The sequence below is a fragment of the Aegilops tauschii genome, chromosome 1 (assembly GCF_002575655.3).
Source record: "Aegilops tauschii subsp. strangulata cultivar AL8/78 chromosome 1, Aet v6.0, whole genome shotgun sequence".
NCBI classification, from domain to species: domain Eukaryota; kingdom Viridiplantae; phylum Streptophyta; class Magnoliopsida; order Poales; family Poaceae; genus Aegilops; species Aegilops tauschii.
The window spans coordinates 32,249,826-32,275,879 of NC_053035.3; the positions used below are offsets into that span (position 1 = coordinate 32,249,826).

The 26,054-nt window shown below is 46.7% G+C and overlaps 2 long non-coding RNA genes across 2 annotated transcripts; both read left to right on the plus strand.

Annotated features, from left to right (window-relative positions):
- Positions 1-12,108: 12,108 nt before the first annotated feature.
- On the plus strand, positions 12,109-13,210 carry LOC120965470 (uncharacterized). Its single transcript, XR_005758498.3, has 3 exons — positions 12,109-12,495; positions 12,659-12,733; positions 12,930-13,210. It is a non-coding gene; the product is annotated as an uncharacterized lncRNA (long non-coding RNA).
- An 11,293-nt stretch (positions 13,211-24,503) lies between these two features.
- Positions 24,504-25,297, plus strand: LOC120965476 (uncharacterized). Its single transcript, XR_005758526.3, has 2 exons — positions 24,504-24,882; positions 24,961-25,297. It is a non-coding gene; the product is annotated as an uncharacterized lncRNA (long non-coding RNA).
- Positions 25,298-26,054: the final 757 nt, after the last annotated feature.

Here is a 26,054-nt window from a genome sequence, read left to right on the forward strand (position 1 = left end):
TGTCACCGTGTATATAGTGCATCTTAGAAGACAGGAAGCACACGTTGATACATTTCTAATAAGCTAAAATGTGGTACATTCATTTTTGTCCAGCATCATTCTAGTGGAACCTCCTACAGGATTGGTGCCTGTGATGAATGGTAAAGAGCGCCCCGATATTCATATCCTTGGACAATTGGCCAAACATGTTTGATATTTCAATTGAACCATTCCTGCCATCGTATTGCAACGTAAATCAATATTTCATGTCTCTGGCTTTAAAGAATCCTCTTTGTTGAGTGTTTTTAGTACTTTGTGAGGAAATGCTTATATATTTGTCTATGGTAGACTCTCATTATCGCCCCACACGTGATGAACATATAAATGGTCGTATTTCAAGTTTTCCTCATTCGTCATGCTATTGTGATAAGTTCGCTAGTCTTTTATTACACTACACATTCGCTTTCCTAATACTGATGTGTATGTCAAGAATGTGTTAGTATTAGTTATCTTTATATGTGAACATGGAGTGTATCTCTTTTCTATGGCTGATATACATTTACATTTTGAGCATACCAGTCATCGATTTGAAACAAACAACAACACTACGAACCAATCTTAAATATATAATTTGGGTAACTCTTATATTTGCAACAACATTTGAAATTTTAGGATTAGAAGACTTGCCCATCAACGATATTGCATCTTCTTTTGACAGATGCGATAAATTTCAGTTATATTATCTTTGTTGCTTGGTGGTAAAAAGAAATCTTGAAGGTTTCAGATCCTACATAAACTTGTATTGTTTGAATAATAGCCCAATAGTACCAACTCATTAATTAATCATGTATACCTAATAATTCAGTTAATGAGACACATCTTGAAGGAACTATATGTTAAAAAGCACAGAAGAAAACAGCTACAATTAGGAAATTTAATAAGCTTAAGAATTTAAACCAACTTATAAGCATACTATCAACTTTTCAGAGAGTGCATCTAGCTAGATCAATCTGAAGTAAAGCAAAAACACTATTGGCTGAATTTCCTGAAATCCTTCCAAACAGAATATTCATGATGCAAGTATGTACCTTTCATTGGAATATGCTTCTTTTCTAAAAGAAATTTCAAAAGGGAGTATAACACATACAAAGCTAAGAGCACCGTTTCAGTTTTCCCTATGATGTGATCCATTGTTACCCAGCATCAAAAAATGTTCTGACGGGCACTTTACCAACTGGAACAAAAAGTCCATTCCCATGATCTTATCTAATGGATATGGGCACGTGACCAGATCTATAAATCATTGTTGCATCGAAAGAAAGAGAATGCTAGCCTGCTACTGCTATCTCCCCTTTCTCTTGACCCTTGTGTCTTGAAGCCTCGTTCAAATTGAATGACAATGAAAGAACTTCACCAAACGCAAACAAAAAATCGAGTCACCGTTGCGAATTTGTAGTGTAACACCATAGCTATTTCTTGTTTTCTTGTATTAATAAAAAGGAATAAAGACGTAGTACATCCGCAGGCCAAGATGTTGCATATCCGTAGAATTCTTGTCCCCTGAATATCGAGAACGTAAAAAAACATGCATTTTTAACTTGCTTTACTAAAAAAATTGAATAAATATTTTCATTTTTTTGGGGAGATAGCCTCTCAGACATAAACATACTTAGACTTTGTTCGGCAGTCCTTCATCCCTCCACTACGAAGTGGAGCGCGCGAAGTGCCGTTTTAGCCGCTCCCAAATTATAACTACATGCCGCAGAGTGAAAGGAGTCCGAACAGACCCTTAATCCATGAGTGTTGCTGTATAGGGATACAGGCGGAAGCGTCCGCCCTATCTGCCCAGCAGAAAACGTACTAAGACTGATTACTTTAAAATTGCTCCGCCGTCCGAATGCATCCTTTATTGATGTATATGCAAGCGTGTATCCTTCTTTCGCTTGTGGTTGAACAATTGCTTTCGGCCATTTTATGGTGATCAAATGCATGAAGTGGTTGGATCATTATTTTTAATTACACGTATACAATGATGTGTTTCCTTTTTTCTTTTGATGACACGTGAACATGAGCTTCTAGTTATAAAAAATTGAAATGCCTGCTTTTATGAATTTCCCTCTTTACCCGTGTGCCTATATTAAAAGAAAGCTCAGAGATGCTTTTTTTTTGCGGGTCAAAGTTTAGCGATGCTGCTGTTTTGGTACGTGTCCTCTACAGTGAAACATAAGTTCCTAGCTTTTACTTGCATTATTACCAACGGACCAATGTTTGATTGTTAAATCTCACTCGACTGACCAACATTGTTTGATGCTATATTCGTAGGATAATACGTGAAGATACATGCATCTTTTTCTTTGTAGTTTTAGTTTTTTCTTTTGTATATGTCATGTCATTTGACTTAGACTTGTTTAAGACTCGGTCGACTGAGACCTAGCCATCCTCTAAGGTACTACATGTGTAGCTATGTCTGGTAACTGATGCACCACTTATGTGTTGTGGTTGCGTGTTTGGCATGCATGTCCTTAATTTCGTCTGATCTACTCCCTGCGTTCCTAAATATTTATCTTTCTAGAGATTTCAAATGGACTATCATATATGGATGTATATAGACATATTTTAGAGTATAGATTCACTTATTTTATTCCGTATGTAGTCACTTAATGAAATATCTAGAAAGACAAATATTTATGAATGAAGGGAGTAATAATTTGAATCAGTGTCTTCCAATAAAGTAGTACGTGAGTTCATGCACTGGGCTGCGTGTAACAATGCATGCATGCATCGTAGTCTGGCGAGCGAGACATTTTGTTACAAAGTAGCCTATTTGGGAGGCAAGCTACGGAGAGTATATCTGATACAATCACAATGGCTGCCTTCTAAAGCATGGTGCTGGTCATACCTAAAAATGCACGCATATCCTTGTAGAAGTGTATGCTCTAGCCAATGCAACCAAAAGACCGATCTTATGAAAGAGACTAGGTAGCACATTATACGTCAACATTCCCCCTCACGTGTGGCTCCCTTAGGCCTAAACGTGGACCGAAAGTGGGCTGCAATTTAATTGCGTCAGCCGGGTCTTGAACTCAAGACCTCTTGACTCCGATACCATGTAGAAGTGCATGCTCTAGCCAATGCAATCAAAAGACCGATCTTATGGAAGAGACTAGGCAGCACATTATATGTCAATGAATGGAATGCCAAGAGGCAATACACGGCAAACATATTCTATCTTGTCAAACTTGGTATCAGAGCCCGATCCCATCTTCTCGCCATGGCTGGCACCACCGCCGGTGCGCTCGTCACCACCACCGCCGGCGCGCTCGTCTCCAACCCCACCACCACCATGCCGTCGCTCGCCGGACTCATCATCGTCCTGCTCACCCGCGCCAACTTCCTGCTGTGGAAAGCGCGGGTTATACCCAACCTCACCGGCGCCGGCCTCTTCGGCTACCTTGGCGGCTCCGTTGCTGCGCACCGAAGATGATCATCCAGGGCACGGCGATGCGGCACACTCAATGCCCAACCCTGAGTACGAGCCATGGCGGCGCACTGACCAGGCCGTGCTCGGCGCGCTCCTGTCTTCCATGACAGAGGAAGTGCTTGCCCAGATGACGCGAGCGACCTCCTCGGCGACCGTGTGGTCCGCCCTCGGCGCCATGTTCGCCGCTCAGAACCGGGCCAGTGTGCGTCAACTTCGCACGCAGCTGTCGCAGACGAAGAAGAACGACATGTCCACTGCAGAGTTCTTCCACAAGATGACTGGCTATGCGGACGCGCTGGCCACCGTCGGCGAGGTACTGTCCGATGATGAGATCATTGGGCATATCATCGGAGGGCTAGGACAGGAGTATGACCCGCTCATGACAACGCTTTCAGTCTTCACCGGCCAAGTGAGCCTCTCCGAGTTTTATTCCTACCTTCTCAGTTTTGAAGCTCCAAGAACAACATGCAGCCAACAGCGGCAACTTTTCTTCATCCGCCAACAACGCCATGCGCCTTAGCAATGGCAACGGGTCCCGTGATGGCAGCCGCAACAGCAACGACAGTCATGGGAGTAGGAACGGCGGCCACAATGGTGGCAATGGCGGCCGCTATGGCAACGGCGGCAACAGCGGCAACGGCAACCGTGGCAACAACGGTGGACGCCACAACGGCGGCGGTGGCGGCCGAAACCGTCGAGCATCCTGGTGCCAGATTTGCCGTGAGGAGGGGCACTATGCCATTGACTGTCGCGAGCGCTACAACCATGCCTATCAGTCGGACAATCATCGCAGCGGCAACATGGTGACGTACGGCCATCGCGACAACAACTGGTACCTCGATACCGGTGCTACTGACCACCTCACCAGCGACCTCGACCGCTTGACGATGCATGAGCGCTACGGTGGGAAGGATCAAGTTCAAGTCGCAAACGGTGCAGGTTTAGAAATTTCTCACATTGGTCATACTAAACTAGCTGGTTCACGTGATCCCATCCATCTTAATAATGTGTTGCATGTTCCTGAAATTCACAAACACCTTCTTTCTGTTTACCGCCTTGTTTCGGATAACCGAGTGTTTGTGGAATTTCATAAATATTTTTTCTATGTGAAGGACAAAATCACGAGGAGGGTTCTTCTTCACGGTAGAAGTCGCCATGGTCTCTACCCCATCCCATATGGTCGGCCATCATCGTCATCTTCACGTCGAGCGTTTTCCGGAGTTAGGTCTTCATCGAGTCAGTGGCATCATCGCTTGGGTCACCCTCCAAATAATGTAGTTGAGTCTGTCGTTCGGTCACATAAACTCCCTTGTTCGTCGAGTCATGATACTTTCGTTTGTGATGCTTGTCAATGCGCCAAAAGTCATCAATTACCTTACAATAATTCTTCACGTATTTCTTCGAAGCCACTTGAGCTTATTCATACCGATGTGTGGGGGCCTGCCCTTGCCTCCTCCGGAGGTTTTAAATTTTATGTTAGCTTCGTTGATGACTTTAGCCGTTTTACCTGGATTTATCTTCTTAAACATAAATCTGATGTCGAACAAGTTTTCTACAATTTTCAGGCTCACATCGAACAACTCCTCAACACAAAAATTCGTGCGGTTCAATCCGATTGGGGAGGCGAATACCATCACTTGCATAATTTTTTTTCAGCGCGTTGGTATCTCTCATCGCATATCATGTCCACACACATCCCAACAAAACGGTATCGCTGAACGAAAACTGAAGGAAATATGCCCTAGAGGCAATAATAAAGTTATTATTTATTTCCTTATATCATGATAAATGTTTATTATTCATGCTAGAATTGTATTAACCGGAAACATAATACATGTGTGAATATATAGACAAACAGAGTGTCACTAGTATGCCTCTACTTGACTAGCTCGTTAATCAAAGATGGTTATGTTTCCTAGCCATAGACATAAGTTGTCATTTGATTAACGAGATCACCTCATTAGGAGAATGACGTGATTGACTTGACCCATTCTGTTAGCTTAGCACTCGATCGTTTAGTATGTTGCTATTGCTTTCTTCATGACTTATACATGTTCCTATGACTATGAGATTATGCTACTCCCGTTTACCGGAGGAACACTTTGTGTGCTACCAAACGTCACAACGTAAATGGGTGATTATAAAGGTGCTCTACAGGTGTCTCCAAAGGTACTTGTTGGGTTGGCGTATTTCGAGATTATGATTTGTCACTCCGATTATCGGAGAGGTATCTCTGGGCCCACTCGGTAATGCACATCACTATAAGCCTTGCAAGCATTGTGACTAATGAGTTAGTTGCGGGATGATGTGTTACGGAACGAGTAAAGAGACTTGCCGGTAACGAGATTGAACTAGGTATCGAGATACCGACGATCAAATCTCGGGCAAGTAACATACCGGTGACAAGGGGAACAACGTATGTTGTTATGCGGTCCGACCGATAAAGATCTTCGTAGAATATGTGGGAGCCAATATGGGCATCCAGGTCCCGCTATTGGTTATTGACCGGAGACGTGTCTCGGTCATGTCTACATAGTTCTCGAACCCGTAGGGTCTGCACGCTTAAAGTTACGATGACAGTTTTATTATGAGTTTATGTATGTTGATGTACCGAAGGAGTTCGGAGTCCCAGATGAGATCGGGGACATGACGAGGAGTCTCGAAATGGTCGAGACGTAAAGATCGATATATTGGCGACTATATTCGGAATTCGGAAAGGTTCCGAGTGATTCGGATATTTTTCGGAGTACCGGAGAGTTACGGGAATACGTATTGGGCCTTATTGGGCCATACGGGAAAGAAGAAAAAGGGCCTCAAGGGTGGCCGCACCCCTCCCCTTGGTCTGGTCCGAATTGGACTAGGGAAGGGGGGCGCCCCCTTCCTTCCTTCTCTTTTTCCCTTCCTCTTTTCCTATTCCATATGGGAGGTGGAATCCTACTAGGACTAGGGAGTCCTAGTAAGACTCCACACTTGGTGCACCCCCTCCTAGGGCCGGCCCCTCCTCCCTTGCTCCTTTATATACGGGGGCAGGGGGCACCCCATGGATACACTTGATATACAATATTTTAGCCGTGTGCGGTGCCCCCCTCCACCATATTACACCTCGATAATACCGTTGCGGAGCTTAGGCGAAGCCCTGCGTCGGTGGAACATCATCATCGTCACCACGCCGTCGTGCTGACGAAACTCTCCCTCAACACTCGGCTGGATCGGAGTTCGAGGAACGTCATCTAGCTGAACGTGTGTAGAACTCGGAGGTGCCGTACGTTCGGTGCTTGATCGGTCGGATCGTGAAGACGTACGACTACATCAACCGCGTTGTGATAACGCTTCCGCTGTCGGTCTACGAGGGTACGTGGACAACACTCTCCCCTCTCGTTGCTATGCATCACCATGATCTTGCGTGTGCGTAGGAAATTTTTTGAAATTACTACGTTCCCCAACAGTGGCATCCGAGCCTGGTTTTATGCGTTGATGCTATGCACGAGTAGAACACAAGTGAGTTGTGGGCGATATAGGTCATACTGCTTACCAGCATGTCATACTTTGGTTCAGCGGTATTGTGAGATGAAGCGGCCCGGACCGACATTACGCGTACGCTTACGCGAGACTGGTTTCACCGTTCGGAGCACTCGTTGCTTAAAGGTGACTGGCGGGTGTCTGTATCTCTCACTTTAGTTGAACCGAGTGTGGCTACGACCGGTCCTTGTGAAGGTTAAAACAGCACCAACTTGACAAACTATCGTTGTGGTTTTCATGCGTAGGTAAGAACGGTTCTTGCTAAGCCCGTAGCAGCCACGTAAAACATGCAACAACAAAGTAGAGGACGTCTAACTTGTTTTTGCAGGGCATGTTGTGATGTGATATGGTCAAGACATGATGTGATATAATTTGTTGTATGAGATGATCATGTTTTGTAACCGAGTTATCGGCAACTGGCAGGAGCCATATGGTTGTCGTTTTATTGTATGCAATGCAATCGCCATGTAATGCTTTACTTTATCACTAAGCGATAGCGATAGTCGTAGAAGCATAAGATTGACGAGACGACAACGATGCTACGATGGAGATCAAGGTGTCGCGCCGGTGACGATGGTGATCATGACGGTGCTTCGGAGATGGAGATCACAAGCACGGTGCTTCGGAGATGGAGATCACAAGCACAAGATGATGATGGCCATATCATATCACTTATATTGATTGCATGTGATGTTAATCCTTTATGCATCTTATCTTGCTTTGTTTGACGGTAGCATTATAAGATGATCCTTCACTAAATTATCAAAGTATAAGTGTTCTCCCTGAGTATGCACCGTTGCAAAGTTCTTCGTGCTGAGACACCACGTGATGATCGGGTGTGATAGGTCTACGTTCAAATACAACGGGTGCAAAACAGTTGCACACGCGGAATACTCAGGTTAAACTTGACGAGCCTAGCATATAACAGATATGGCCTCGGAACACGGAGACCGAAAGGTCGAGCGTGAATCATATAGTAGATATGATCAACATAGTGATGTTCACCGTTGAAACTACTCCATCTCACGTGATGATCGGACATGGTTTAGTTGATATGAATCACGTGATCACTTAGAGGATTAGAGGGATTGCTATCTAAGTGGGAGTTCTTAAGTAATATGATTAATTGAACTTAAATTTATCATGAACTTAGTCCTGATAGTATTTTGCAAATTATGTTGTAGATCAATAGCTCGCGTTGTTGCTTCCCTGTTTTATTTTTGATATGTTCCTAGAGAAAATTATGTTGAAAGATGTTAGTAGCAAAGATGCGGATTGGATCCGTGATCTGAGGATTATCCTCATTGCTGCACAGAAAAATTATGTCTTTGATGCACCGCTAGGTGACAGACCTATTGCAGGAGCAGATGCAAACGTTATGAACGTTTGGCTAGCTCAATATGATGACTACTTGATAGTTTAGTGCACCATGCTTAACGGCTTAGAATCGGGACTTCAAAGACGTTTTGAACGTCATGGACCATATGAGATGTTCCAGGAGTTGAAGTTACGGGAATACGTATTGGGCCTTATTGGGCCATACGGGAAAGAAGGAAAAGGGCCTCAAGGGTGGCCGCACCCCTCCCCTTGGTCTGGTCCGAATTGGACTAGGGAAGGGGGGCGCCCCCTTCCTTCCTTCTCTTTTTCCCTTCCTCTTTTCCTATTCCATATGGGAGGTGGAATCCTACTAGGACTAGGGAGTCCTAGTAGGACTCCACACTTGGTGCGCCCCCTCCTAGGGCCGGCCTCCTCCTCCCTTGCTCCGTTATATACGGGGGCAGGGGGCACCCCATGGATACACTTGATATACGATATTTTAGCCGTGTGCGGTGCCCCCTCCACCATATTACACCTCGATAATACCGTTGCGGAGCTTAGGCGAAGCCCTGCGTCGGTGGAACATCATCATCGTCACCACGCCGTCGTGCTGACGAAACTCTCCCTCAACACTCGGCTGGATCGGAGTTCGAGGGACGTCATCGAGCTGAACGTGTGTAGAACTCGGAGGTGCCGTACGTTCGGTGCTTGATCGGTCGGATCGTGAAGACGTACGACTACATCAACCGCGTTGTGATAACGCTTCCGCTGTCGGTCTACGAGGGTACGTGGATAACACTCTCCCCTCTCGTTGCTATGCATCACCATGATCTTGCGTGTGCCTAGAATTTTTTTTGAAATTACTACGTTTCCCAACAAAAACACCATCACCTGGTTGAAACCGGGCTTGCTCTCCTAGCTCACTCCAATCTTCCTTTGCGTTACTGGGATGAAACTTTTCTCACCGCGTGTTATTTGATCAATCGCATGCCTAGCCGAACTCTTCACAATATGCCACCACTCACACGCCTCCTTAATATCACTCCCGACTACTCTTTTCTTCGTGTCTTCGGATGTGCATGTTGGCCTAGTCTTCGCAAATATAACTCCCAGAAACTTGAGTTCCGCTCCAAGATGTGTGTTTTCCTCGGATATAGTCCATTTCATAAAAGGTATAAGTGTCTTGACAAGTCCACTGGTCGCATCTATATCTCGCGAGATGTTGTCTTCGATGAAAAAGTTTTTCCTTTTGCGACTAGTGCGTGTCCCGGTTTGTCTCTCTTAAATCCTCCTGTGACTTCCTTCCGATGAGCCAGTAGTTCAGGATGCTAATGTGAGAAACTACAATCTGTGTTTTTTGTTTCCTGAATCTTGTCCTACAGGTGCAGCAGCGCAGCCCTCTACGATCGGCACGACCGGCGCGAACGACATGCATGCTACACCGCCATGCGCTCAGCCGGCCTGCACCACGCGGCAGACGGATGGCCCAGCCTGTGCTCCACCACCATCGGCTGCTGGGTCCTCCGCTGAGTCTGCTGGTGCTCGCTCGTTGCATGGGCCAGATGCGGTCAAGCCGCCAGGTGCCTCCGCGCCCGCGGCAGCTGGGCGAGTCGCGCCCGCTCCAGGCGCGCCCGATGTGCCCACATCCGACGCGCCCCCACTCGACACGTCTACTCGCATGCATGCGCATGCAGATGCGACCGAAGGGGAATCGGCGGCAGTTTCTTCGTCCTCGCCAGCGGCCGCTGTTCCTTCGTCGTCGCCTGCCACTTCGGCTGCACCACTGCCGGAGCGTACTCGCACACGCTCCCAGAACCACATCCGACGTCCGAAGATTCTCACGGATGGTACTGTTCGCTACAATCCTTATCGGCGCAGTTTCAGTGTTGTTGTCACCGTTCCGACTACGCATCGGCAAGCCCTTGTTGATCCTGCTTGGACAACTGCCATGCGCGAGGAGTTTTCTGCTCTTCAGCGCACCGAGACGTGGTCGCTTGTGCCTCGACCCCCCGGCACCAACGTCGTCAGCTGTAAGTGGATTTTTAAACTCAAGGAAAGGTCAGATGGCTCTCTTGATAAGTACAAAGTTCGACTGGTTGCTCGTGGGTTTACTCAGCAATATGGTGTTGATTATGTTGCCACTTTTAGTCCGGTTGTTAAACCGGCCACGGTTCGGCTTGTGCTATCCCTTGCTGTTTCACAGGGCTGGTGTTTGCGCCAAATTGATGTCAGTAATGCGTTCCTCCATGGTCTGCTTGACGAGGATGTATACATGCAGCAACCCCCAGGTTTTGAGGATCCTCGGTATCCCCACCATGTTTGCAAGCTTCGGAAATCTATTTATGGACTCAAACAGTCCCCCAGTGGCGGTGCCAGGAATCATATCATGTGTAGTCAATTGGGTGTTGTGTGGTCAGAGGTATGAATTTATAAAAAAAATTGCTTGATTTCTGCTTGTCCTACGGCGTTTTTTCCAAAAATCTATGTAGTCAATTGACTACACAGATGAAGTGTGGCTTCGCCACTGCAGTCCCCCCGGTCTTGGTACTCCCGTCTTAGTACTCAGCTGCAACAACGTGGTTTTCATTCATCCAAGGCTCACACCTCCCTCTTTATTTTTCGGCAAGGAGCTGTGGTCGTTTACATGTTGGTCTATGTTGATGATATTGTTATTGCTGGCTCTTGCCCCCGTGCGGTGGATCGTTTGCTTCGCACTTTGGCTGGGTCTTTTCCCATCAAAGATCTTGGTCGTCTTTCTTACTTCCTTGGGATTGAGGCCACCTACAATCCAGGGGGAATGGTGTTGTCTCAGCGAAAGTACGCTGATGATCTTCTTCATCGTGCTCATATGGAGAATTGCAAGGAGGTATCTACTCCCATGTCAGTCACCGATAAGTTGGCAGCGAATCTTGGTACTCCCCTCACCGATGATGACGCCTTTCGTTATCGCAGTATGGTTGGAGGACTGCAATATGCGGGTGGCCCTCACATCTATCTCGCCAAGATTTATAGGGTGATTTGTTAACAATATAGATTTATGTTACAAATAATTGTATGATCCTTTTTTTAATTTACTACTACATTTGAGGTTGATGTAGTATGAATTTTACTGAATTGACACATCTTGGTTGTGAGAGAATTTTTATTTTATAGCAACCCACATGCATCAGAGTAGCTCGCAGAGCAAGGTGCTCACATCTACCTCGACAAGATTAGTTTTTTGAAGTTATAAATGGTGTGTTCTTTTTTTTCCAGGGTAGATACATTGCTTTGTTGGCACGGTTCAAAGATAACTCGTCGCCTTGGGTTAATCACTTTCGAAGCGCCATGGCCACGTGGACGGCCACCGTTCCTGGCGGTGGGAAGGAGCAAAAACAAAGGTGGTGCCGCGGATTGTGTGTGTGTGGGTGGGGTGGGGGGGGGGGTTGCGGGAGGGTTCGGGGGTTGTGATATTTTTTCCCTCCCGTTGCAACGCACGGGCATGTGTGCTAGTCTCTCCCTAATTTTTTAATTTTTTTATAATAATAAAGCACGGATTGACTTTGTCGGGTTCACCGTCACAATGCGCTTTCTTCTCATGTCATAATACGCTTTTACGATTTGTATGGACAAAATCGTAATATAAACGAGGTGGTACTATAATAGCATGTTCGTCCGTCCGTTCGACCTGATTCGATCTAACCCTCCTGTAATTTTAGGTAATTAACCCGCAAAGTTTGTGTTTCGTTCCAGATTGGGCCTTTTTTAATGGGCCTGCAGAAAATCAATGCGTGTAGGACACAGGAGCACGGGCTCCTCAATGCGTACAGTAGCGGCCGCCGCCGCCGCGCGCCCATTCCTCTCTGGCGGCGCCGCCGCCCTGCTCTCGTTCCCCTCCCTATCCATCTCAATCTTCTCCCGCACCACCACGATCTTCAACCTCCTGCTGCCGTATGTCTCCGATTTGGATCGGAGTCCGTGTTCCCGCAGGATAAGTGCTGCAACACGAATCCATGGCGTGCCCGACCTAGATTTCAGAGGGACTTGGCTGCCATTAGAAGGAGCCCTCGACCGGAATCTCCCTTAAATCGCTTCATATCGCAACTTTTGAAGAGTCGTCCAGGATCGTCTCAGCCGAGTTCGCCGGAAGAAAATCCGCCGCCCAAGCGTACTACATCTGAGCCGGAAGAACATCCCCTGCCGAACATGCTACCCCAGAGGTATGTACTAGCTTTTGCCAAATTATTCTGTAAAATTTTCATCTACAGTCATAAAAATTAATGTTCTTCTTGGTCTGGTCAGAAAGTACTGCACCTTTTTTCTGCATCTTTGTATTTGTTCTGCTTGAAAAAATCTAGGACTGATCTCTCTGCCATTGTTCAGATCACATCTTCCTTTGCTTGAACACGTGAGCTGATTCCGACTTTGGCCTCAAGTTGCTCCCGTCAATGACAAGTGGTTAGTTTTATGGGGTTCACAATTGACTTTTTCAACTATAACACAATAGTCAGTGCATGAGACAGAGATAACTCATGTTGGATCGACACATCCATATCAGATAGCTATATTCAGCGCAAGTTATTGATATATTTCTTCAACTACCTCTCATTTACTGCATGTTGATTTTCTCATGAACTGCTTGCTGCAAATACAGGGAGGAGTGGGAGTGCTGTGTTCATGAAATTGAGTATCTCAGAAGAATTTGGTTTGGCACTTATTTTCCTCAACCTGTTATTCTTCAAATGTGCTTCCCATGGATTTGATAAATTTGGTGAGATAATGTTATGTGTCAGGTATGGCCATAAGATACTCATGAAACTTATTTTATTTTGCCTCACACAAGATGTATGTTGTTTAGACTCATGTACTGCCAGTACTGGTAGATCGATGATCTAAGGATCATATGAATGATTAATGGAGGATAATTCATATTCAGTTCTCCTCTCAATTTTTGTGGTGCCAAGCTTGATCTTTATCCATCTAACTGACTGAAAGTGCCTTCTAATCACTATTGAACGCATATGTTAGTTAGTTTGACTGTATACACCACACAAAAAGTAAAAAATGAATTCTAGAAAAAATTAGACACAAATACTACAGAACCAGTGGACCCTTGAGAAACAAAAGGCACACCTAAAGGATTTTTTTTCTTAACAAAATGTATTAATTTGACTATTTGAGTATAAAAAATGTGCAATCGCAATCTTGCTTTTTCAAGGAAAACAGGGGACTGCCACATACTCGATATGGATCGAGGCTAATTATTGATCTTCCAAGTTAAAAAAATCTGAAAATAACTTTCATTTAGTAATGGATATATAGTCAAGAAAGGATGCCTTTCCCGAAAGATACAAAACAAAATCGTGTTCGTGTATGTCCGGCTGACAGATGAATCGATCTCCTTTCAAGTATCAACACAGCAACCTTGGTGTACGTACATGTGTGCATCAAGGATGCACGGGTCCATTGGCCTGCGTACCACACATCCCTTCACTAATTCCATCAGTATCATTCTTAACAAGGTAAGTATGATTCCCTAATCCCTGATTTTATTAATTGATCTTTGATGCTTCATCCCTAATGTCGTTATACCTTATTGATTCTATAAAAGATCTCAAACAGGAACATACCATTTTTGAGGCTACGATTCCTATAACTTGCCTTGTCAATTTGATAAAATTACATGTGTAATGGAGGTTGTAACTTATTACGGTTTACATTGTCAGAATGATATCTGTGTCATCTCTGAACATATGTATATATTTGGTGTGCCGGATTTTCTGATGTAGATGCTATATAAGAGGAAGCTATTCGACAATCCTGCTCAAGTTGGTACGGATCAGATCGATTTTATTCAGTAAATATTTATGCTTGATAGATACAAGCCTCCCTCTTCTGTCCTTCTTTTCTCCATCCTCTACAGATCGCCAGCACATGTGAATCGTTGTCGTCAAGAGCATGCTTGTGACATCATTACTATATGTGATGCAGGGCAAAAGGATGCTGTCAGAATGTAAAAGCACATTTAACCATTTCCTGTTTTTTTCCTTGCCTATTTTCGCCGTCGTATACACTGCATCTCCCACTGTAACGGACAGCCAAATTTGTATTCTTGAAAGTTTTAATCATTTCTATTGCAACTAACACTACAGGAAACAGCCGGCAGACGGCAAAGGCTCGAAAGGCGGACGGCAAAGACCTTTGCCGTCAGCCGCGGACGGCAAAAGACTCCGGCAAAGAAGGCTACGGTAAACAGCTGCTTTGCCATCTGCTTCCTGGCGGCGGACGGCAAAGAGCCTTTGCCGTCTGCGGCGGACGGCAAAGAGGGTGGACGGCAATAATTGCGCTGTCAGTCCGTTAAGTGGCTAACGGCAGACCTTTGCCGTCCGCCGCGGACGGCAAAATTTCTCTGGTCTTTGCCGTCCGCCTTATGATGTCATCTACACGTCACTAGATGGCAGGTTCTTTGCCGTCTGCCACTGATGGCAAAGTGCAGGTTCTTTGCCGTCTGCCACGGACGGCAAAGTCTTTGCCGTCTGCCACTGTAGGCAAACTGACCAAATGGGTCATCTCCCAGGAAGCACAGTTGGCCGCCACGTGGCTTCTTTGCCGTCTGCGGCAGACGGCAAAGAGCCTGCATATTGTCTGTTTTTTTTTTCTGTTTTTTGTTAAATCCCACAATTTGCACAGAAAATATATATGACATATAGATATATTTCACAGGCATTCATCACATAAACAAGTTCATACATCATTTCATACATAAACAAGTTCCATCCATCATTTCATACATAAACAAGTTCCATCCATCATTTCATACATAAACAAGTTCCATCCATACATAAAGAATCACTCCATAGCTAAGGTGACTAGAATGAGAAGACAAGAAGAAGAAGAGTAGAACAAGCACTCCATCCAGCACATAATGAAATCTGCAAAATGGCAAAATAAGAAAGTTAGAAATGGATCGTTTTTGAGGTAACTAAGGTGAAATGGATCGTTTTTGAGGTAACTAAGGTGAAATGGATCGTTTTTTAGCTCACTTAGGTCAAATGGATCGTTTTTGAGCTAACTTTGTTGAAATGGATCGGTTTTGAGCTAACTTTGTTGAAATGGATCATTTTTGAGCTAATTTAGTTGAAATGGATCTTTTTCAGCTAACTTAGGTGAAATGGATCATTTAAGAGCTAATTTAGGTGAAATTGATCGTTTTTTAGCTCACTTAGGTCAAATGGATCGTTTATGAGCTAAATTAGTTGAAATGGATCGTTTATGAGATAACCTAGGTAAGATGGGTCATTTTGGAGTTAACGTAGGTGAAATGGACCATTTTAAAGCTAACGTAGGTAAAATGGATCATTGGATCATTTAGGAGCTAATCTACGTAAAAGGGGTCATTTTTGAGCTAACTTGGATGAACTGCATCATTTATAAGCTAACCTAGGTAAAATGGGTCATTTTGGAGGAAAATAAGCTAACTCTAGGTCATTATGGTAAGCATATAGGAGGAAATAAAGTTAAGTCTAGGTCTTTATGCATTTGTTAAGCAAAACACTAGAGAAACTTACCGTGATCAGGGAGGTGTAGGAGCGGGGTGGCTAGTGCCGCTACCTGGAGAAGGATCGTGCGATGCGTTTCTGGAGTTAAGCTGCACCAAAGATCATTTCCAATGTCTCGTTAGCATTACGACACTCAAATGTTAAGACTACCAAGTAATGTTCATTCAAACTAAACTCACCGTGCTCCCAGGAGCAATCACTGGCATCGGCGGAGCGGGCTGACCGGACTTCTCGCACACAGACTGCACATTTGGTTTTCAGAACAGAGTCATACTAGTTAGTAATGAGACTCAAATGTTAAGACTAGCAAGTAATCTGCAGAAGAAACTTACCACAAGGAGCTCGTACATGGCCCTTGCCTGCATGTCATTCCGTGCCCTCTCCTCCTCTATCATCTTTCTCGTCCTCTCCTCCATCTCCCGCTGCCTCTCCGCCGCCTCCGCCAGAAGTTTCTCCGTTCTATCTCTCTCAGTCTGTATAGCAGCCTGCAACACCACTCACATGACCATTTGTAATCATTGATGGAAGCGCACACAATGTAATGGAGAAAGATAACTGAGTACGTATCACTAACCTTGATGGCGAGTTGCACTGGCCGTTCACGAGGCCTTATCTCAGGAGCGGAGCTCGACTGGCGCGCCTTGATCTCCGGGAGAGTGCTAGGACAACGGATAAGTCCATCTCCAATGGCTATGGAGCCATGGGACCTCCCGCCACCAGATATCATCACCAGCTCTGGATCAATGGGACCCTGGCTCGGGTTAAAGTCCTCCCCTTTCCTCGCCTTCCCCTCATCTCTATATCTCACGAGCTTGTTGTGGGAGGAGATGTTGGTGAAGTTGTTTGCATCATCGAGGTCAGACTGAGAGAAAGCCTTGACTTTCTTGAAAGAGCCAGTGTGGGCCATGGCATACAGGTCGTACACCTCTGGCACCTTATCCGCCTTATTGTGGCGTGCCTGAAAGAGAGAAACAATGAAAATTAGTAATTAAAGGGCTCAAGCTAGCATGATGAATGAATTGCATGAATCATATAGCAAACCACATACCCAGTTGCGCCCGAACTGATATAAGTTGGAGCTGCCTTGATGGTGTGGCACACCTTCCATTTGGGCACGTTTGTCCTTGGCCTGGTTGTGGAGGGCTAGCCATTCTTGTGAGCACCACTCATCGACCAACACCTCCCAACAATCCATCCGATCCGCACACCATCTCGGAGGCGCCTAAGTTAGCAAATAGAAACTTGAGCGCTACGGCTAAGAATTACTAAATGAAGGAACTTAAGTAGAAGGCCTTAAGAATTACCTTCATGTACTGCTCCTTACTTAGGAACTTATCGCGGCACGCCGGCTTGGTCTTCTTGATACCACGCAAGGCGTAGTAGTCTCGAATAGCCTGCACCCGAGCCTCGTGCCGTAAGTTCTGGAGTAGGCGCTTGCAGACGTTCTGGATAACATTTGCACTGTCCTCCTCGTATCCCTCCTCACACCTGTAGAATGTCTGCAATCAAATGAGACAATATTGATTAGTACAATTAATAACTAGCTAGTTGAAGATTTTGAAATGTGTAAAGGAGAAATTACCCAGAACGTCCTGATCACCATGTCTGCCCTCGTGTCACACAAGACACCGTCGATAATGACATCCGGCGGGGCCGGGGCAGCCACGTAGTGCTCCCAGCTCAACCCAAGCTCTGGAAGCCGACCCTCACCAGGCAACGTGACAAACCCCGGGAAGTTTTGCCGGCAAAGAACTCCAAGGACGGAGTTGGGCCGGCGGACACTATGATGGTGGTCCCAACCCCTGCAGCATGACAAGGCCAACGCATTAGTTATTTGAAGAAACGTGAATGGAGAAGGTACAAAAATATTAAATGCACTTACGTACCTCTCCCCATCAGGGAAGATCAACCACCTCTGCTCGCGGGTCGCCGGCACGGACGGGAGCCGTGTAGCACCACGCTGGTACACGGTGCCACCCTCCTCCTCAAGATCAGTCGGCTCCCCGCCATCACCAGCATGGCCACTCGGCTCCTCGGGCTGATCCGGCCAGGTACCCCATCCGGACGTGTGCTCCTCCGGGGTCTCGTGGGACGAACTCTCGTGGGCCGAAGGCCAGTCGACCCGAGGCTCGTGGGCCCAAGACCCGTGGACCGGAGGCTCGTGGACCGGAGTCCGTGTAGCCTCCTCCTCGGACGAGTCCACCCTAGCAGTCACGTGCTCGGGTGAAACAGCTGGGGGTGGCGGCGAGGAAGGTGCCCTAGCAGTCACCCTACCTCCTCTCCCGCGACCACGTGCCCCACCTCCTCTCTTCCTACCTCGTCCCCTGCTGGGCACCGCGGTCGACGAAGAAGGGCCCGGCGGTGTGGACATACTGTCCAGCAACGCTCGGCGGAGAGGTACGTCTGGAATCGAAGACCTCAGACCACGCGCCGACGAAGAAGGGGCCTTGGCGCGCTCCCGACCAGCGCCCACCATCTTTCAACACCTGCCATGACAAACAGTAAACGAAATTAGTACAACATAAAAAAAGACCGACATGAATAATAATATGTGTATCACTTAAGTGTATCATCATCAAGTACAGCATTAAAAAATTTAATACCTGACACTACTAATAATCTCGATCAGTATCATCAATAAATGCATAATCATCATCATCACTATAATCAATGACGGGCTCATAGGGTTCAGTGGCATCAACATGTGCAAGGCCACCTTGACGTAATCGGTGAAGCAATGACAGGTCATCCGCAGCAGTAACCTCTTCTTGTTCCGGCTCTTCTTGTTCCTCCTCTGGGGTGATGTCGGATTCACTGTCGCTATCTACTTCAATGTTTTGGGGTGAAGTATAGCGGTTCTTGAAACGCTTTTTGGAAAGACGTGTCTCTTGGAAGAATTCTCCTTCATATGTGTCTGGGTTAATGTGAGGTTCATAATCCTCTTCCTTTGGGGGAGATAGTCTAGCACGTGGCGGCACTTCATAAACGACATCCCAACCTTTCAGATTTGGATTAGTTTGGCAGGCCCACGGTAGATAGAATACTTGGGTCGCCTGTTGAGCCGTAATATAGACATCAGGAACATCTAAATGGGTGCTTTGGTTGATTTCAACTAGCCCTATATGTTCATGAGTCCTTCTAGTCTCCTTCGGCTGAAACCAATAACATTTGAAGACTACGACATTCGGTGGGTTTTCACCATAGAATAGAAGTTCATAAATTGCTTCAACTCTCCCATAATACTCGGTACCTCCTTCGCCGATAGCAGATACACAATAATTTGTAGACTTTCGGTCGGCCATAGATAGCTCTTTGCCATAGGTACGAAAGCGATACCCGTTGATGTCGTATTTGTCAAATGAACGGACCTTATAATCAAAACCATTAGCGACTTGTCTCAATTCGGCGTCCATAGACTCTGAATTAGCCTACAAGTTTAATATGAAAGGATTGTTGCATTACGCACAAATTAGCGAATGAAACCGGGATAGCCGCCTACAAATTAGCCTACAAGTCTAATAGAAATTACCGTTTGTTTGAACCAAGAGATGAAACCGGGATAGCCGCCTCCTTGCTTTGCGAGAAGCTCATACTCTTCGACAGAATCCTTTTGGATCACCGCTCCATACGAGAATAAGGCGACGTATCGACTGTATGAAATATCCAGGAATAAGAGCAGTTCAAAGGAAATAGAAGTTGCGAAACTATGTACCGAGAACTTACTCGATGTACGGCCGCACTTCTATCAGGTTGTTGAAGATATACAACGAAATGGTCCGCCATTGTTCGTTATTCAAAGATACTGGATTTGAAACACTGGCTGGTGCGAGATTCCCTTTGAATAGGCTGAGGTTGGATCCACCCTTTTTAGGGTCGTCAGCATTGTACCGAGGCTTCGGATTATGCAAATGACGATTTTTGGCTTCGTAGTGTGCTGTCACGAAGTTTGCCGCCTCCTCAGTGATGAATGCCTCAGCCATCGATGCTTCAATTCTACGTTTATTTTTACATTTTTGTCGAAGCGTCTTCTGCATCCTCTCAGTTGGGTAGCACCAACGATTTTGCACGGGCCCCCCAATCTTGCCTCGGTCGGGAGATGCAAAATCAAATGTTGCATTGGATTAAAGAAGCCCGGTGGAAAGATCTTCTCTAACTTGCAGATCAACTCCGGCGCCAACTCTTCCATTTCTTCTAGCACACCAGGCGATAGTTCTTTCGCACAAAGAACACGGAAGAAATAGCTGAGTTCTGCCAGTACTAGCCATTCATCCTCAGGGATGAAGCCACGCAACATCACCGGCATTACCCGCTCAATCCATATGTGCCAATCATGACTCTTGAGACCAAATATCTTCAATTTATCAAGACTGGCTCCCCTCTGTAGATTCGCTGCATACCCATCGGGGAACATCAACTGCATTTTCACCCACAAGATAATTTCCCTCATAGCTGGCCTTCCAAGATTGAACCATGCCTTTGGCTTCGTCCAGTTCTGCTTTCCTTTCGGTTCTTTCATGTTTTGTAACGGCCTATCACATAGTGCCTCCAGATCGACTCTAGCCTTAGTATTATCCTTTGACTTCCCATCTATGCCGAACAATGTACCAAAAAGTGCCTCGGCGATATTCTTCTCAGTGTGCATCACGTCGATGTTGTGTGGGCAAAGGAGGTCTTTGAAATAAGGCAGATCCCATAAGCATGTTTTGTGAGTCCAGGCGTGCTTAGAATTATACCCCTTGAAGTACCCTGGACGCTCTGGATCTGGCTCGAGAGCGTTTAACTGATCCAGGGTCTGTTGGCCTGTCAATGCATGTGGTGCAGAGTTTTTGACAACTCTACCTCTGATGAAGTTCTTCTTGTCTTTCCTGAACTTATGGCGAGGATTCAGGAACTGTCTATGCATGTCGAAGCAAGAAAACTTGCAACCGGCCGGAAGCCAACGAAACTCAAGAGCTCCCTTGCATGTGGGGCACGGGAACCTTCCATGCACACACCAGCCAACGAATAGCGCATACGCCGGCAAGTCATGCGTCGAGTACATGTACCAGACACGCATTATGAAGTTCCGTTTGCTATAGGCATCGTATGTCTTGAACCCATTATCCCAGGCTTCTTGCAATTCGTCCTTAAGCGGTTGCATGTACACATTCATATTTTTCCCCGGATAGTTGGGCCCTGGAATTATCAACGTCAGGAAAATGTTCTTTCTTTGCATAATCTGTCCGGGGGAGAGATTGAGTGGAAAGACAAATACGGGCCAACAACTGTATTGGGCTGCCGTCATACCAAACACACTGAACCCATCCGTGCTGATGCCGACTCGAGGATGCCTCGGATCTGCCGCTTTGTCACCATGTAATTCATCAAACTTTTTCCACGCAACACCATCCGATGTGTGTACAATCATCAAATTCCCATCTGCATCTAGTTCGGTTCTTTTGCCCGTTTTGTGCCATGTCATCTGTCTGGCCGTCTCTTCGACCATGAAAAGACGTTGAAGTCTTGGTACGATTGGCATATACCGAAGAACACTAATGGGGATTTTGGTCTGTGTCTTCTCACCCATACCGTTGTCTACCACAACATACCTGGAAGACTTGCAAATGGGACAATAGTTCAAGTCCGCATAGTCAAGCCTAAACAAGACACATCCTTTCTCACAGGCATGTATCTTATCATAGGGCATCTTCAGTGCACGGAGGATTTTGTCCGACTGGTACAGGTTTGCAGGCATTACATGGCCTTTGGGTAGAAAGCGTCCAAATACTGTCATCATTGCATCGTAGCATTCTCTGCCCAAGTTGAACTGAGCCTTCAGAGCCATTACTTGTGAGATGGCATCCAACTGACAAAGCTCAGTGTGCTCATGGAGCGGACGTTTTGAAGACTCCAACATTTCATTGAAGGCCTTTGCAGATTCCTCCATCTCCTCGTCCGAATCCCGAGCATCATCAAAGTCTTGCACCATGTTTTCCATCCCGGTACCATGCTCGTCGGTGCGACGACGATCCACCTCAGCTCGGTCACATTGGGCAGACTCACCATGAAATGTCCACACCGTATAATCGGGCGTAAAACCACTCTTCTGCAGGTGTTTGCCCATTTCAGCCTCTGTCCTCTTTTCCCAATTGCCGCACCGTAAACAGGGGCACTAGGTTTTCCTCTGGCCATTTGCAAATGCGGCTCGCACAAACCCCTTGGTTTTTGTGAACCATTCAGTGCTCCATTTGTTCTGACCAGTGTGACCGGTGTACATCCACGCACGATCACTCATCTTGACTTTCAGAGCTACTAGACACACAACAAATATATATATATATATAATTCAGCATGTATGTATTCATCAGTTGATCTACTTTGTCAATACTTTGTCAATTTTATTACGTCCATGCAACCTACACTCTAATAGGTAATGATAGGTCCTAATCCCACCCGAGTATGTTTAGATTGGGTTCATTTTCCCATGCTATGCCCCGGATCCTACGCAAAATTTCGGCAGCACCTCCCCGCTGTTCTCCTGATACACGTCTCTGCAATAAACAGAGAGGATGTGTACCCGGAGAACAACAGGGGAGGCCTGACGAAATTTATGCGTCGGATCCGGAGCAAAGCATATGGGAAAACGAACCCAATCTAAACATACTCGGGCTGTCCATGGATAGCGTTGGACAATTCGAAAGAATCAAGGTTATAAATATGCAAATGCATGCATATTTATAACTATGACGCTTTCGAACGGGAGACACATATTGGTTACGCATACTGATGATTCAAGACACATATATATCTAGCTATCAAGTTTCATCGGAATAGATCAAATAATTAATGGGGGAGGAGGACATGTCATTTGTGCTCACCCACGAACGAAGGGGCAGAGCTCGTCAAACGCACGGCGAGGTCGTCGAACACCAAACCTCGCAGCGATGAAACAACTGCACATTTAAAACTACCCGATCAACACAATTATATATGATGTTTTTCATAACAAAATCGAAAGATATATGACCTAACTAATAATTCACAAATATATGACCCCGTCAGCTTCTGGAAGGCCAAAGAACACCTTTTCGGGAGGTGTCGGGGGTCGGGGTGTCGTGTCGGTCTCGGGGTGCCGTGTCGGGGTCGGGGTCTCGGGTCGGGGTGCCGGGTCGGGGTCGGGGTGCCGTGTCGGTGTCGGGGTCGGGGTGTCGGGTCAGGCTCGGGGTCGGGGTGTCGGGGTCGGGGTCGGGGTCGGGGTCTCGGGGTCGGGGTGTCGGGGTGTCGGGGGTGTCGTGTCGGGGGTCGGGGTGTCGTGTCGGTCTCGGGGTGCCGTGTCGGGGTCGGGGTGTCGTGTCGGTCTCGGGGTGCCGTGTCGGGGTCGGGGTGTCGGGTCGGGGTGTCGGGTCGGGGTCGGGGTGCCGTGTCGGTGTCGGGGTCGGGGTGTCGGGTCAGGCTCAGGGTCGGGGTGTGGTGTCGGGGTGTGGTGTCGGGGTTGGGGGGTCAGGGGGTCAGGGGGTCTTCTCATTCTTCTACTACTTCTACTTCTTCTCATTCTTCTACTTCTTCTCATCCCCCGTCTTCTTCTTCTTCTTCTTCTTTCTCCTCCTCCTCCTCCTCCTCCTCCTCGTCTTCTTCTTCTTCTTCTTCTTCTTCTTCTTCTCCTCCTCCTCCTCCTCCTCCTCTTCCTCCTCCTCCTCTTCTTTTTCTTCTTCTTCTTCCCCCTTCTACTTAACCTAAACCTAAACTAAAAACCTAAACTAATTAAAACTAAACCATTTAAACTAATTAAACCTAAACTAATTAAACTAAATAACCTACACTAATTAATTCTAAACTGAAAAAACTTAAACTAAAAAACCTTATCTAAACAGAAAAAAAACAAAAAAACAGAAAAAAAAATGGGATCGAGGGGCTCACTGTGGGGGGCGGCGACGGGTCGGGGAGGGGCCGGCGACGGGGGGCCGGGGCGGGGCGGTGGAGGAGGCGGGGCGGCGGGGGGCCCGGCCGGCGGGGGGCCGGGGCGGGGCGGTGGAGGAGGCGGGGCGGCGGGGGCCCGGGCGGCGGGGGGCCGGGGCGGCGGGGGGGTCGGGCGGTGGGAGGCCGGGGCGGGGCGGTGGAGGAGGCGGCGGGGGGCGCGGGGCAGCGGGGGGCCGGGGCGGCTGTGGGCCGGGGCGGCGGTGGGGCGCGGGGCGTCGGGGGGCCGGGGCGGGGGGGCGACGGGGCGGTGGGGCGGCGGGGAGCCGGGGCGACGGGGCGGCGGGCGGCGGCGGGGGCGGCGGGGTCGGAGGAGAAGGGCGCGCGAGGACGAAGTGAGTAACGGGCGGGGGGGGGGGGTACCTGCCGTTAGGCAAGTGCCCTCTTTGCCGTCAGCCAGCCTTTGCCGTCCGCCTTTTTGCCTCTTTGCCGTCTGCTAGCGGACGGCAAAGAGGTGGGCCGTTAAGATTTTTTCAAACGAGCGGGGGGTGGGGGCCACCACACTCTTTGCCGTCTGCCAGCGGACGGCAAAGATTCTTTGCCGTCTGCTGGCGGACGGCAAAGAGGTGGCTGATGGCAAAGAGCTTCTTTGCCGTCAGCCTTTTCTTTGCCGTCCGCTTACGTTTAGCTGATGGCAAAGAGCTTCTTTGCCATCAGCTAGCAGACGGCAAAGAGCTGGCAGATGGCAAATTAGCTGATTCCAGTAGTGTAAGTGTTCAAGTGCAATCTCTAGCCAAGTTCTCTTTGTTGTTGTGTTGAATTTTGAGGAAAGGCGGCCAAGCAGCTCGTGGCATCTGTGTCACGCCTGCTCTGCCGCTGCCTTGACCCGCCGACGACGTCGCCAGTTGAGCCGCAAGGGTGCAAGATCATCGTGGGGCCCATTGCATGGGCTCCGAGTATGCTTGATTGCCATGTCGGAGGCGAAGGTGCTAGAGCTTGGTGGCGTGTTTGCATTTCTGGATGCATGAATAATTGTCAAGGAGGCTGAAGCCAGCGCTATTACAGTTGGACTGAAGGAATTGTATAACGTATTCTGAGGCTCCTTGGTGGTGGAGATCGACTACGCAGTGGGGAAATGAGCTAGGGGCTGATTCTGTAAGCAAATCATTGTCCTACCCAGTTACTGTTGATACTAAATCTGCGCTGAGTAATTTTTAGGCATTATCACATCAGAACTGTCAAGAGGGACAAACAATGGGCTGGCTCATGAACTAGCCAATGATGCTAAAGCTCATGGAGACCTTGTGGTTGCGTATGGTGTCCCGGACCAACTCCATGATCAGCTCTGGAAGGAAAACAATGCAGCCTTGACGTCGGCCTAAGTCTTGATGTAATCCTCAAAAAAGATACTGCTTGCAGACATGTTATACATAAACATGCATGTTGTAGGTCTGTTAATTTTAATTTTGAATACTGAGATCTATTCAGATGCTTTCCTTACTCTTATGGCTAAAAAAATCCAGCAGACAGTGACTGAAATTTGTTAGTTTCACTCAACGTGCTGCTGCTTGATCCTGGTGTTGAGTAGGTAATTTTAATTTTGAATACTGAGATCTATTCAGATGCTTTCCTTACTCTTATGGCTAAAAAAATCCAGCAGACAGTGACTGAAATTTGTTAGTTTCACTCAACGTGCTGCTGCTTGATCCTCGTGTTGAGTAGGTATATGCATTGAATTTTCCATTGTGCCAAAACTAACAAATTAGAATCTTCCAATTTGGTGCTACCATATTTCAAAGTAAGAACACTATGATGCAAAGGAATCTTATTATGTAGCCATATGTAATCTCAGTTTGTTGCTATGTATAAACTATGATAGGAGTAGGCCCATATAGATGTGTATCCATTTTTGCCTTCTACTGATCTATGACAATGGGGATGTGCTGGACTAAGTGGCCATTGCTATTGAAGCAAAGGAGTGGAACTCACAATTTTTCAATCAGTGGAGGTTATCTTTCATATGGATTTTATTATTAGATACTTGCAGATGTGTGTCACTTCCTTGGATCATGTTTGATTCTTAAAATTTTAGATGTTTCATGTAACCATCAATTATGCTACGGGCAGTCCCTGTACATTATTTTTTAGCTGCTCTAAAAAATTATCTCGGTTTATAAGCATCATACATTTTAATGTATAAGTAAGATTATGAGTTGATCCAGTGCCGAAAACAATTCAGTTGAACATGTTTGTTCTAGCAGTTTTAGGCACCAATTCATCTGCCGATCGATTGGAGAAGCGTGGTTGGGTCAATTGTGGTCTTTGTC